Source organism: Triticum urartu, chromosome 1A, assembly GCF_056163025.1.
Source record: "Triticum urartu cultivar PI428250 chromosome 1A, HENAU_Tu73, whole genome shotgun sequence".
Classification (NCBI taxonomy): domain Eukaryota; kingdom Viridiplantae; phylum Streptophyta; class Magnoliopsida; order Poales; family Poaceae; genus Triticum; species Triticum urartu.
Genome location: NC_141873.1, coordinates 483,257,981 through 483,271,594, shown reverse-complemented (window position 1 = coordinate 483,271,594; position 13,614 = coordinate 483,257,981). Strand labels below are relative to the sequence as shown.

The 13,614-nt window shown below is 46.1% G+C and overlaps 1 pseudogene; it reads left to right on the top strand.

Moving 5' to 3' along the window:
• Positions 1-6,969: 6,969 nt before the first annotated feature.
• On the top strand, positions 6,970-7,728 carry LOC147991821 (secreted RxLR effector protein 161 pseudogene; annotated as a pseudogene).
• Positions 7,729-13,614: the final 5,886 nt, after the last annotated feature.

Sequence of the window (13,614 nt, the reverse complement as noted above, 5' to 3'; positions counted from 1 at the left end):
CAATTAGGGTGGCATTCAATGAGGAGCCCGGGCGCGTGGGCTGGAGGAGTACGGTGATGTCGTCCGCGAGCTTCTTGAGGATGGTCAACTTGTTGCTGGTGGCAACGATCATCTGGTCCAACTAAGAGTCGTAGTTGGCGTCGAAGGCGGCCATGCACCAGCCGGTCTCCAACACCGTCTGGAGACGATCCTCGGCGCCATGCCGCAGGCCGGCATCGTGGACCATCTGGCGCAGCCGCTGGCCGCTCACGCGCATCGCCACCATGGGTCTGGAGTGAGCTCTTTTGCGCTTAGTGTAGGTGAAAGTGCTAATGGCACTTAAGCTATATTTTGGTGTGATGACAATGTGATTAGTTGAACTAATATCGGTTGCTAAATTTTATCTTAGGTTATTGGTTCTAAGCACCCGCGATGGAGATGTGCGACCCCCCCCCAATTTCAAAAAGGACAAACGCGTGGTCTTTCGTCGCTTCGAAGGTTTAGTTTTGGTTTGCTTTGAGTCGTAGGAAAGACCGCACTATTAAGAGGGGTCTGTGTGGACAAATGTTGTGTGGGAATGCCTTTGCCGAGCCTTACTCTCTTACCCTTCCCACTCCTACCCCCTCATATGGATCTAGTGTGTGTGTTGTGGTACTCAGAAAGTTGCAACAGTAAGTTACTGGGTACCCTGTGCGCACGGGGTCTTTTGACCCCCGTGCGCACGGGGTACTGGGTAACTCTCTGCGTACCCCGTGCGCACGGGGTCTTTTGACCCCCGTGTGCACGGGGTACTGCGTAACTCTCTGGATACCGCGTGCGCACGGGGTCTTTTGACCCCCGTGCGCACGGGGTGGTGTGTTTGTCTCTGGGCACCCCGTGCGCACGGGGTCCAACGGGCAGAAATGCCCACCCTCACACAAACACTATAAAAGGGCCCTTCTTCCTCCTCCAACCTTTAACCCTAATGTCTTGTTGAGCTCCACCATTGCTACACCCCATTTTGCTCAATACTCTCAATCCCTCCACCCAAACTTGTTGAAACTTTGGGGATTGGGAGAGCAAGACCCGATCTACAACTTGACCAAACCAAATCATGTTCCCCGCAACATTTCTTCCCCATTGACTTTTTACTATTGGAGCTTGGGCTCCTAGGCGGTTAGAGGTTCCTCCGGAAGCTTCCTTGCTTGTGGTGTGCTCCGGAGAAGTTTGTAAAGGTGTGGGGGTCGCCTTCAAGACCAACCCCGAGTGATTCGAGGCTCATCCGTTGGGGGTGACTCGAAGGAGAATACGGTGAGCCTTTGGTGGCATTTCGCAAGCTTTGGCTCTGGCACCGCTCCAAACGGAGATTAGCTCTTCCCCAAGGAAGAGTGAACTTCGGGTTAAAATCCGCGTCCTCGTCTCACTTGTGGTTAATCCTTTCCCGCACCTTTCTTTGTTGTTCTATGCTTGTTGGCTTGCTAAGTAGTTTGTTGCCTAGCTTTTCTTCTTGGAGCTTGCTTGTCATATAGGTTGCATTCACCTAGTTGCATATCTAGTAAACTCTTTTATCCGCAAAGCCTTAAAATCTACAAGGAAGATTAAAATTTGTAGTCTCCTATTCACCCCCCTCTAGTCGACCGTATCGATCCTTTCAATTGGTATCAGAGCCTCTTGCTCTAATATAAGGTTTTACAACCTTAGAGGATATGGTCGATCTAGGGAATGAGGGAGGTGGCCTACCCGTTGCGGGGGATGGTCAAAACCAACCCCCACCGCGACTGAGATACTTGGTGCTCCGGTCGTTGCTCCTGCCGCTACTACTAACCCGAATGTCCCCTTGACCGCGGCGAATCTTCTTTCAATGTTTGCGGACCTCAAAGTCTCTATGTTGAAAGAGGTTCGTGCCTCGGTCAAGGAGGAAATTGATGCTAGCCTAAAGCCATCAACGTCCGCATCAAACTCGTTTAACCCAAATGAGGTTCATGATGCGGATGACTCGAGGGAACCCCTTGCTTCCCCGGCTCGTACTCAAGTTCCCCAGTACAATGCCGTGGAACCCTTTTACTCTCCTCAACCCTTGCAACATCCCCGCATTAATCCTGTTGGGCCTCCGCCCCCTTTGAAATCTAATGCATTTGCTAAGTGGAAGCTAGATATGGAGTCTCACATGCGAAGTGCTTCAACTCAATTGTGGTGGATTGTGGTCAATGGATTCAACCCCAAGGACCCAATGAATCTCACTCCAAGGGAAGCAGTTGACAATCAACTCAATGCTACCGCACACAACATGCTTCGCAACGCTGTGACTGAAGACTATATTGATTCCATTGCTCTTCTCAAAACCTCAAAGGAAATTTGGGATTGCCCTGAGGAGGCTCTTGAAGGAGATGAAGCAATTCGAAGATCTCGGTTGGCCTTGCTCAAACAAGAAGTCAATCTCTTTGTGAGGAATGAGGGTGAGTCCACAGAAGAGGTTTACCGAAGATTGAAGTCCCTTGTGCTCAACTTGAGAACCTTTGGGTGCACTTGGGCAAATGATGAATTCATGAAGGACAAGTTCATAGATGCTATGGTTCTCACATAACATACCATGGTCATGATGGTTCATCAACATCCGGACTATCACAAGTTGACTTCGGCTCAAGTTGTTTCCACTTTCTCTACCCATGTTCTTTTGGAAACCAAGTCCAAGAAAACATATGCAATAGCTCAAGCAACCAAGAACTCCAATATTGCCTTGAAGGCCAAGAAAGTGATGAGCCAATCCTCAAGGGATGAAGAAGTGAGTGAAGAGATATGTGAGGAGGATAACGATACCTCGTTCCCGGCAAATGATTTTGCAGAAGACTTGCCTCTCTTAGTCAAGAAGTACTCCGGGACCATGGCAAACAAAGGAAGAAATCTTCAAGGAGGATGTTTTGGACGAAGGAAATGCTACAATTATGATAGCCCAAGACACTTTGTTCATGATTGTCCATATGAGAGACGTGAAGACAAGTCCGAGAAGCTTGTGCTTAAGAAGAAGAAGTTCATCAAGTTTGCAAAGAGGAAGGATGACAAGGCTCTTGTTCATGAAGAATACATGTCTGGAGATGAAGATGACAGTGATGATGATCAAGTGGGCACGACCCCCTTTGCCATGCATGCCACTACCTCCTCCTCCACCACCGGCCTCTTCGACTCTCCAAACGAGGACAAGCCATTCACTCATCGATGCCTCATGGCCAAAGAGGTAAAAACAAAGTCCAAACCCAAGAGACCCGACAACTACACTCCCAATGTCTCATGTGAGATAGTGGAGGATGAGTGTGAGGAGGGTGTGGATAATGATGAGGAATCCTTAATGGCTTTCATGAAAACTCTTCATGGTGAAGCTCGTGCTCGTTTTGGCGATCTCCTTAAGTCACTCGCCGCGATGACTTTATTGAGAACGTTGAGAACCTCCTTATAGAGGAAAAAGAGAGAGTTGATCTCCTCGAGCACGAACTTAATGAAGAGAGTGTCATGAGAGCATCGCTTGAGGAAGCCTTATCTTCTCATCAAGTTGACTTTGTTAAAACCAACGATGCCTTGCAACTTGCTCTTGAGAATAAAGATGCTCTTAACATTAGAGTTGAAAAACTTCTAGTTGACCATACAAGACTTGTTGAGGAGCATGAGTTCCTTGTGATTAGTTCCAAGGTTTTCAAAGGTGACCTCATTGCTCTCACCAAGTCTTATGCTCAATTAAAAGCTACAACCATTAAGGCTCTCACTTCCGTACCTCATATTGATTTAAGTGATGATGCTTGTACGGCTAACTTTGCTCATGATTGCACCTCCCTTCAAGAGGAAAATAAGAAGTTGAAAGCTCAAATTGAGAAAGGGCTTGTATCATGCATCCAAGCGGATAAAAACCTAAATGATCTCTTGAGAAACCAAAAGGAGTGTGTTGCCAAGGAGGGAGTTGGGTTTAATCCCGCAACTAAGAGTGGTAAGAACAAGAAGAAGAAGAACAACAAGAAGATCGGTCCGACTCCTTCTCCTCCCCAAAAGGTAGTGTTTGTGCAAGAAGGGCACAAGGAGAAGGAGAAGGAGAAGGAGATGAAGGGTGTTGGGAATGGTAAGGTCATTAGGGACAAGGCTATTCCCAGGAATTTTGCCGGCAAGAACAATCCATCATATGTTCTCATGAGAGGAGATGATGGCTATACCTTTGCAAAATTTGTTGGAACTAACTATGATGATTATGCTTGGACTATTTGGGTTCCCAAGACCCTTGTTGCTAACTCACCAGGACCCATTGCAAAATGGGTACCTATAACCAAAGCTTGATTATTGTAGGACTATGTCTCTGGTGGAACTCAATGGGTGATCGACAGTGGATGCACCAATCATATGACCGGAGAAAGGGAGATGCTTGTGGAGTTCGTTGATTCACTCAAGGCCTCTTCGAACATCTCCTTCAGTGACAATAGCAAGGGAAAGGTATTGGGTTTGGGCAAGGTGGTAATCTCTAATGATTCATCTCTTGCAAATGTCATGCTTGTCCAATCCCTTCACTACAATTTACTTTCAACTATTCAATTGGCTCGTGCCGGATATGATTCACATTTTGGTGAATTCCATGTGACCGTCTTTAAGAGGAGCAATCTCAAAGTGGTCTTTGTTGGGCATGTTTAAGACAACCTTTACATGGTTGATTTCTCGAAAGAGAAAACTCATCTTGCAACATGCCTAATGGCCAAGGCCGACATGGGGTGGCTATGGCACCGTAGGCTAGCCAACGTGGGCATGAGAAATTTACAAGCTCTCTTAAAGGGGGAGCACATTCTTGGACTAACCAATGTGTCTTTTGCCAAAGATCGTCCTTGTAGTGCTTGCATTGCTGGAAAGCTTCATGAAAAAGCTCATAAAGTGAAGACTATCATCACCACCTTGAGGCCCCTCGAGCTTATCCATTTGGATCTATTTGCGCCTCCAACATATGATAGTTTGGGAGGAAGGAGATATTGCCTTGTCATTGTTGATGACTTCACAAGATATACTTGGGTGTTCTTTCTCAAGACTAAAGATGAAACTCAAGAAACCTTCATCAACTTTGCCAAAGAAGCTCAACGTCAACATAACTGTGAGATCAAGGCAATCCGAAGTGACAATGGCACCGAGTTCAAAAACTATACAATGGATGAATTCTTGAGTTAAGAGGGGATAAAGCATCAATATGCCGCACCATATACTCCCCAACAAAATGGTGTTGCGGAGAGGAAGAATCGGACTCTTATTGAGATGGCTAGGACCATGCTTGATGAGTACAAATCACCATACAAGCTTTGGGCAGAAGCCATCAACACCGCGTGCCATGCTTCAAACCGGCTTTATCTCCGCAAGCTCAAGAACAAGACCCCTTATGAGCTCCTAATTGGGAGAAAGCCCAACGTCAAATACTTTCGGGTATTCGGTTGTAAGTGTTTCATTTTAAACAAAAAATCCCGGTTAGCTAAATTTGAGTCTAGAACTTATGAGGGCATATTTGTTGGATATGCATCAAACTCTCATGCTTACCGAGTTCTCAATAAATCCACCGGATGCATTGAGGAAACGGTAAATGTGGAGTTTGATGAAGATAACGGCTCCCGCATGGAGCAAATTGTTCCTAGTGTTGTAGGTGATTAGGCTCCTTCACAAGCTATAAGGACAATGGGGATATGACACATTCTCCCACAAGAAACACCCCGTGTCCAAGTAGAAGAAGGAGTAAGAGCCCCTCTTGAGGATTTTCCACAAGGGAAGTCATCACTGACACCACTTGTACAAGATGCCTTGGGAAGTAATGAACCTATCCAAGAACAAGATCAAGACCCTCATATTCCTGAGCAAGATCAAGAGCAAACTCTTCAGAATAATGAAGAACCAATCGTTGAGGCTCAAGATCAAGCTCAAAGTCATGATCAAGATCTAGATCAACTCCAACCACAAGTGTCTTCATCGTCATCACTTCCTACTGAGCAAGAACCTGTGGTTGCAAAGAGAAGAGTGTCTCCAAGGCTAAAGCAATCTCAAGGGCAAGCTTCTTCATCAAGTCCAAAACCAAGTGAAGAAGAGCTTGACCGCAAAGAGCAAAAAGTGGCCGCCAAGCTAAAACATCTTCAACACCTCACTGAGAACATCTATGGAAGCATCAAAAAGGGGGTAACTACTCGTAGACGTTTGGCAAACTTTTGTGAACATCACTCATTTGTCTCTTGTGTTGAACCCCTTAAGGTGGAAGATGCCCTTGACGATCCGGATTGGATAGATGCCATGCATGAAGAACTCAACAACTTCACACGCAACAAAGTGTGGACCCTTGTGGAAAGACCCAAGGAATTTCATAATGTCATTGGAACAAAGTGGATTTTCAAGAACAAACAAGATGAATATGGACAAGTAATAAGGAACAAGGCAAGGTTAGTGGCACACGGTTTCACCCAAGTTGAAGGTTTGGACTTTGGTGAAACTTTTTCCCCCGTTGCCCGTCTCGAATCCATTCGCATCTTGCTTGCTTATGCCTCTCATCATGATTTCAAATTATATCAAATGGATGTTAAGAGTGCATTTCTTAATGGTCCTCTTAAGGAGTTGGTGTATGTCAAGCAACCTCCCGGTTTTGAAGAGCCTGATCATCCCTCTCACGTTTATGAACTCCATAAGGCACTCTATGGACTCAAACAAGCACCTCGTGCTTGGTATGATCACCTTACGACGTTCCTAAGCGAGAAGGGGTTCCAGATTGGGGTAATAGATTCCACTCTCTTTACGAAGAGGGTAAAAGGAGAGTTGTTTGTCTGCCAAATATATGTTGATGATATTATCTTTGGGTCAACTAACCATGCTATTAACGTTGAGTTTGAGAATCTTATGACTAAGGAATTTGCGATGAGCATGATGGGAGAGTTGAAGTTCTTTCTCGGTTTTCAAGTGAAGCAATTGAGAGGTGGAACCTTCATCAATCAATCTCGTTATATCCAAGACATGCTCAATAGATTCAAAATGCAAGATGTCAAGCCAATGAAGACACCCATGGCCACAAATGGTCAACTTCATCTTGATCCAAATGGTAAAGAAGTGGATCAAAAGGTATATCGCTCTATGATCGGTTCCTTGCTTTACCTTTGTGCATCTAGGCCAGATATTATGTTGAGTGTGTGTATGTGTGCAAGATTTCAATCCGCTCCTAAGGAGAGCCACTATTCGGCAGTGAAAATGATCCTTCGATATTTGGTTCATACCCCAAACTTGGGCCTTTGGTATCCCAAGGGATTGTCATTTGAGTTAATGGGTTACTCGGATTCGGATTGGGACGGAGACAAGGTTGATCGCAAGTCCACATCCGGCTCATGTCAATTCCTAGGGAGATCGTTGGTAAGTTGGTCTTCAAAGAAGCAAAATTGTATATCTCTCTCCAAAGCCGAAGCTGAGTATATTGCTGCCGGAAGTTGTTGTTCCCAATTACTATGGATGAGGCAAACTTTGATGGATTACGGTGTCAAATGTGACAAAGTGCCTCTTTGGTGTGACAATGAAAGTGCCATCAAGATCGCCGAGAATCCGGTTCAACATAGCAAGACCAAGCATATTGAGATTCGTCATCATTTCATTAGAGATCATGTGGCCAAGGGAAACATTGAGTTACTCCATGTCAACACCGAGAATCAACTAGCAGACATCTTCACCAAGCCCCTTGACGAAGCAAGATTCCGCGAGTTAAGGCATGAGCTAAATATCGTGGATATTAGTAACTTCAGATGAAACTCTTGCTCACACACACATACTCATGTACTATCTTGCTTAGATGTAGGCACATGTCTAGGGGGAGCTAGCTCAACTCATGAGCTATCTTATCCTAGAAGTGCATAAAACAAACACCATCTTTCACATAAGCCACTTTAGGTGGTACTTGTGCTTCAAAGATGAGTATTGGTCTTGGGCCCAAGGTTCATATCTTCACGGTGCCATACCAAGTAAACTCAAACATGATGGCCTCGGCCACCGCCCTCGCTTGAGGGTTTTTGTCCGTGTTTGTTTCGTGTGTGTGGTGTCATGTTTCTTTTTCTTTTGTTTGGTTGGTTCTCCTCGTTTTTTGGTACAAGTGCTCCACATATACCCTTTTCCATAGTGATAGGACTTTCCTCGCAGCGTGTTCAGAAACGTAGACCGAGTGCCTTGTGAAGTAGGGGTAAGAGTATACACTCAGCCCTGTATTTAAAAAGATCCACTCATGTCAAAGTTCCTGGATACCCCGTGCGCATAGGCCTGTACCGTGCCCACGGGCCCCCCATGCCCATGGGCTCTGTACCGTGCGCACGGGACCCCCGTGCGCACGGGGCTCACTTAGCCCGTGTGCACGGGGTCTGCAGTTTCTGGTCCTGAAGAGGTGGGGCGTGGGGGGGGGGCACGGGTTCATTCCCACCCATTCGCCCCCTCCACTCCCCAGGAAGCCTCCAGCGCCGCCGCCGTCGCCTCCTCTCGCCGGAGCTCCTCCAGGCCTTGTCGGAGTTCTTCCTCCATGGATCCGGATCTTGATGGGGTCCTCCTCCTGTTGGTCCTCTCCTCTGGTTCCATCTCCTTGTGTTCCCTCTTTTGTTCTAGCCTTAGGGTTTCTTTGCTCCCTAGATTCGTTTGGCCTCATCTAAACTTGTAGATAGTAGTCTAGTGCGTAGATCCGTTGGTCTCTCTGCTGCATTCACTCCCGAATTTCGATCTGGAAGTGGATGCCGCTGGGAGACCCCCGTGTCCACGGGGTGTTTGACCCCCGTGCGCACGGTCCTGTACCGTGCGCACGGGCTCTCCAGGAACTATTGCATAGACTGTTGTCTATCTCCTTGCCATTTTTCTAGCACTTGTACTCATTTGTGTCTCGTTCTTTGTGTTTTTGGGTTTTTGTGTGTGTTTCAGACTCCGCTGACAAGAGGTCTGAGCTTCGTCGCAAGCGTGCAAAAGGAGGGTCAAAGGACTTCACCATTGCTCGTCGTCAGCCGTCTGAAGGCATGGGTCAGGGGTCTGGGACAGGTCAAGGCCGTGCTTGCCGTGCAGCCTCAAAGCGGCCCGTTGTTGAGGCTTCCGATGAATCTGAGGAAGAGTATGAATCACAAGATGATGAGATAGAAGAAGAAGATGATCATGATGAGGAAGATGAAGAAGATGATCGTGATGAGGAAGATGAAGAAGAGGGAGAGGAGTCTAGTCCGGAGGAAGCCACTCCGGGAAGGCGTGACCTCCGGAATATGCCTCTTGTCAAGTGGACCAAGCCAGAGATCTGGGTTGAGAGACAGAACCATCCGTATGTTAAGGCCACGAGTATGGGAATGGATCCACGGTTCAAGAATGGATTTCAGCAAAGAATCTATCATGAGCTTCTTATGACCAAGTCAAAGAAGTTTGCTCCTCACAAGCAAGTCAACACCGAGAGTTTGCGCGACAATGATCATCTGTATCCCGGTATGTACTCTGCTCTTGGACGATTGGGTCTGATTCCGTTTTTCACTTTCAACCACCCATACAATGAAGATCTTGTGATACAGTTTTTTGCCACTCTGTACTTCTCCAATGATTCTGATCGCACCCTCACATGGATGTCCGGAACGTATCAGTGTTTAGCTCCTATGGCAAAGTTCTCCGAGATCATTCCCTACCCATTCATGGATGAAGATACTGTTTCTGATGAGTTTGGCATTGTTCGGGAAAGTGGACAGCGCACTAAGGATGAGATTGCCTTTGCTTACAAACAAGAGAAGTCGTTTGTCACTGGGTCAATCAAAGACCTCTTGCCCCTCTATGACACAATGCGCCATATCCTGCGGTATACCCTCACTCCAAAGGCCGGGGATTCCCATAACATTTGGAGCTCCATGCTTGATGTCTTTGTGTATCTTCATCAGAAGAAGGAAGTGGATGTTCTGGATTTCATGTACTACGAGCTGCGTCAGTGTGTTCAAGAGAACAAGTCTTTGATCTATGCTCCTTTCATATAGGCGTTGATTGAGGCTGTCTGTCCAGCAAAGTACATTGCTAGCTTCAAGACTGTTGTTCCCAAGCGCAACTCCAACTGGACCCCACCTGCTCCTGCTCCCTATGTGCCCATCAGGAAGGGGAGCAACCCTAGGCCTGAGGATCGTGCTACTTAAACTCCAGGCATGTCCTCTACTGCACGGATCCCTCATGGTAAGGCCAAGTCTGTTGGCTCTGAGGCCATCTTTGCCAAGGGAGAGAAGAAGTCGCTGTTCAAGACCTTGAGCAACATGTTCAAGATGTGTCAGTCGATTCAGCGTCATCAGATCAAGGAAATCAACAAGGAGAAGCTTGTTCGGCGTGAGCAGAAGGCAGCAAGGGCTGCTGCTGGTGAGGAGGTCGGTCCAGGTTCTGAGGACGTCGACAGTGAGGCCACTGCCCGGTCTTTCCCAATGGCTGGGTGGCATTTTGATGATGATGATGATGCCTCGAGTGCTCCTCCTCTTGTCTAGTGGGTCTCGTGTCGCCATTTGTCTCCTTTTTGTTGTCTTTATGACAAATGGGGAGAAGTGGTGTGTGTGGTGTGTATGGTCGTGGGTGTGTTGAGATCTCAAGCCTCGTGTTTCTCGCTGTTGGTTGGTTTTAGTCGGCTTGAGATACTCTTTTTTTTCCTTTTCGTCTGTGTGGTTGTGAGACTCTAGCTTTATTATTGTACCTTGCTATTATCCTCGTATGCTTATTTGGTCTCACATTATTTGCTCACCACACTGTGTCATGAGATCTAGGCACCTTTATAGGTTTATTTTGATGAATCTCATGACTTTTCAATAATGATCTTGGTCGAACCTCCTATGGGTGTATGGGTGTACTAGATGCATTCTTGTTTTCGGGAACACATATAGGGGGAGCTATCATGATCATTATTTGTTCCATGGCTTTTTATCTATTTATCCTCTTTGCCATGCTCTAACCACGTTGTCATCAATGCACCAAAAAGGGGGAGATTGAAAGTGCTAATGGCACTTAAGCTATATTTTGGTGGGATGACAATGTGGTTAGTTGAACTAATATCGGTTGCTAAAGTTTATCTCAGGTTATTGGTTCTAAGCGCCCGCGATGGAGATGTGCGCCCCCCATTTCAAAAAGGACAAAGGCGTGGTCTTTTGTCGCTTCGAAGGTTTAGTTTTGGTTTGCTTCGAGTCGTAGGAACGACCGCACTATTAAGAGGGGTCTATGTGGACAAATGTTGTGTGGGAATGCCTTTGCCGAGCCTTACTCTCTTACCCTTCCCACTCCTACCCCCTCATATGGATCTAGTGTGTGTGTGCTGTGGTACTCAGAAAGTTGCAACAGTAAGTTACTGGGTACCCCGTGCGCACGGGGTCTTTTGACCCCCGTGCGCACGGGGTACTGGGTAAAGACCCCGTGTGCACGGGGTACTACGTAACTCTCTAGATACCCCGTGCGCACGGGGTCTTTTGACCCCCGTGCGCACGGGGTGGTGTGTTTGTCTCTGGCACCCCGTGCGCACGGGGGCCAACGGGCAGAAATGCCCACCCTCACACAAACACTATAAAAGGGCCCTTCTTCCTCCTCCAACCCTTAACCCTAATGTCTTGTTGAGCTCCACCATTGCTACACCCCATTTTGCTCAATATTCTCAATCCCTCCACCCAAACTTGTTGAAACTTTGGGGATTGGGAGAGCAAGACCCGATCTACAACTTGACCAAACCAAATCGCGTTCCCCGCAACATTTCTTCCCCATTGACTTGTTACTCTTGGAGCTTGGGCTCCTAGGCGGTTAGAGGTTCCTCCAGGAGCTTCCTTGCTTGTGGTGTGCTCTGAAGAAGTTTGTAAAGGTGTGGTGGTCGCCTTCAAAACCAACCCCGAGTGATTCGAGGCTCATCCGTTGGGGGTGACTCGAAGGAGAATACGGTGAGCCTTTGGTGGCATTCCGCAAGCTTTGGCTCCGGCACCGCTCCAAACGGAGATTAGCTCTTCCCCAAGGAAGAGTGAACTTCGGGTTAAAATCCGCGTCCTCGTCTCACTTGTGGTTAATCCTTTCCCGCACCTTTCTTTGTTGTTGTATGCTTGTTGGCTTGCTAAGTAGTTTGTTGCCTAGCTTTTCTTCTTGGAGCTTTCTTGTCATATAGGTTGCATTCACCTAGTTGCATATCTAGTAAACACTTTTATCCGCAAAGCCTTAAAATCTACAAGAAAGATTAAAATTTGTAGTCTCCTATTCACCCCCCCTCTAGTCGACCGTATCGATCCTTTCAGTAGGTGCTTAGGTAAATGCTTATGTGCGTACGATGTGGTAGATGCATTGGAATGGAGGGGCACCTTTATATGAGGGCAATGAGGGCAAACTGTGTTGCATTCACATCGTGCAACCTCTTTTCCCGGACCTCCTCCCATTACTTCCCTCATGCATTAATTGAAGGAGGATGCATTGGCCATTCAACATATCGGGAACCGCTACTCCCTCCCTCGTCTGCATTAAAGCCGTATCGGGAACTGCGCCGCCCGCTGTCAAATCGAATACTCCCTCCGTCTAGGTGAGTATTAAGTCATCTTAGGAAAATCAAATAGTAAACACATAGGCGTGGTGCAATAACTCTCACGTTGTTTCTTATTTTTTTGACATAAATAGAGGAATCAACCAAGAAGAGATGTGGGGCTTGTATGCTTTTAATGACTTGAGACTATCAAACATGACATGCAGTGGTCAGTTCATTGCACAAGAACAAATACAACCCACGTCAGCACACACACATCTTATATAGCATCACATCCACTGGCTATAAAAGATGAATGAGACCAAATTATATCTCATCTAGATGAGTTCTAGGAAAACTGTATTAATAATACTTAGTACTCCTGCGCCATGTATCATATATTAGTATCATGTAGTACTTTATTTATTTATGAGGTATCCAGATGGCACTGCACCGCCAAGAAAAGAGGGTAACATCAAAATTATGGACTACTTTTTTGAGTATGTTGGTAAGGTCCGGTCATAGTCACTTGTTGAAATCTCTAAAAAGACAAATACTCCCTCCGTCCGGAAATACTTGTCATCAAAATGGATAAAAGGAAATGTATCTAGACGTATTTTAGTTTTAGATACATCTCTTTTTATCCATTTTGATGACAAGTATTTTCGGACGGAGGGAGTAGAAAACAGAGTTGGTGATGATGGTGTGCGTGCCATCCTGCAATATAGGCCGTCGGATTTATATCTAACGGATAGGAAAGAAACTATGGAAATTTTGCAAAAATATACTCACACGTCTCTCCACGTTCGCAAATAAGGCCTTCCCTCGTTCAACCTTTTCTCTCACAATATAGACTACTCATACAAATGCATCTTGAGGTTGTAACATCCCAAATTTTCAATTTGGATTGTTATACATAGTCATCCATGCATATCATATTTTATTCGCATTTCGTCTCGCGATCCTCGAAATCCTAAGCAACTCAAGGACCTTCGGAGAGAGTTGGGGATTTCCCGGTTTTCAAATTTGATCTTTATCAAATTTTGAAATGAGGATTTTTGGTTTTAATTATTTTCTCTCCAAAAATATTTCATACTAAAATATATGAGAGGAGATAATATGACTTCTCCAAGATAATTGAAATATTGGAGGAAAAATATTAAAATCAAATATTTGTTTTATTTGGA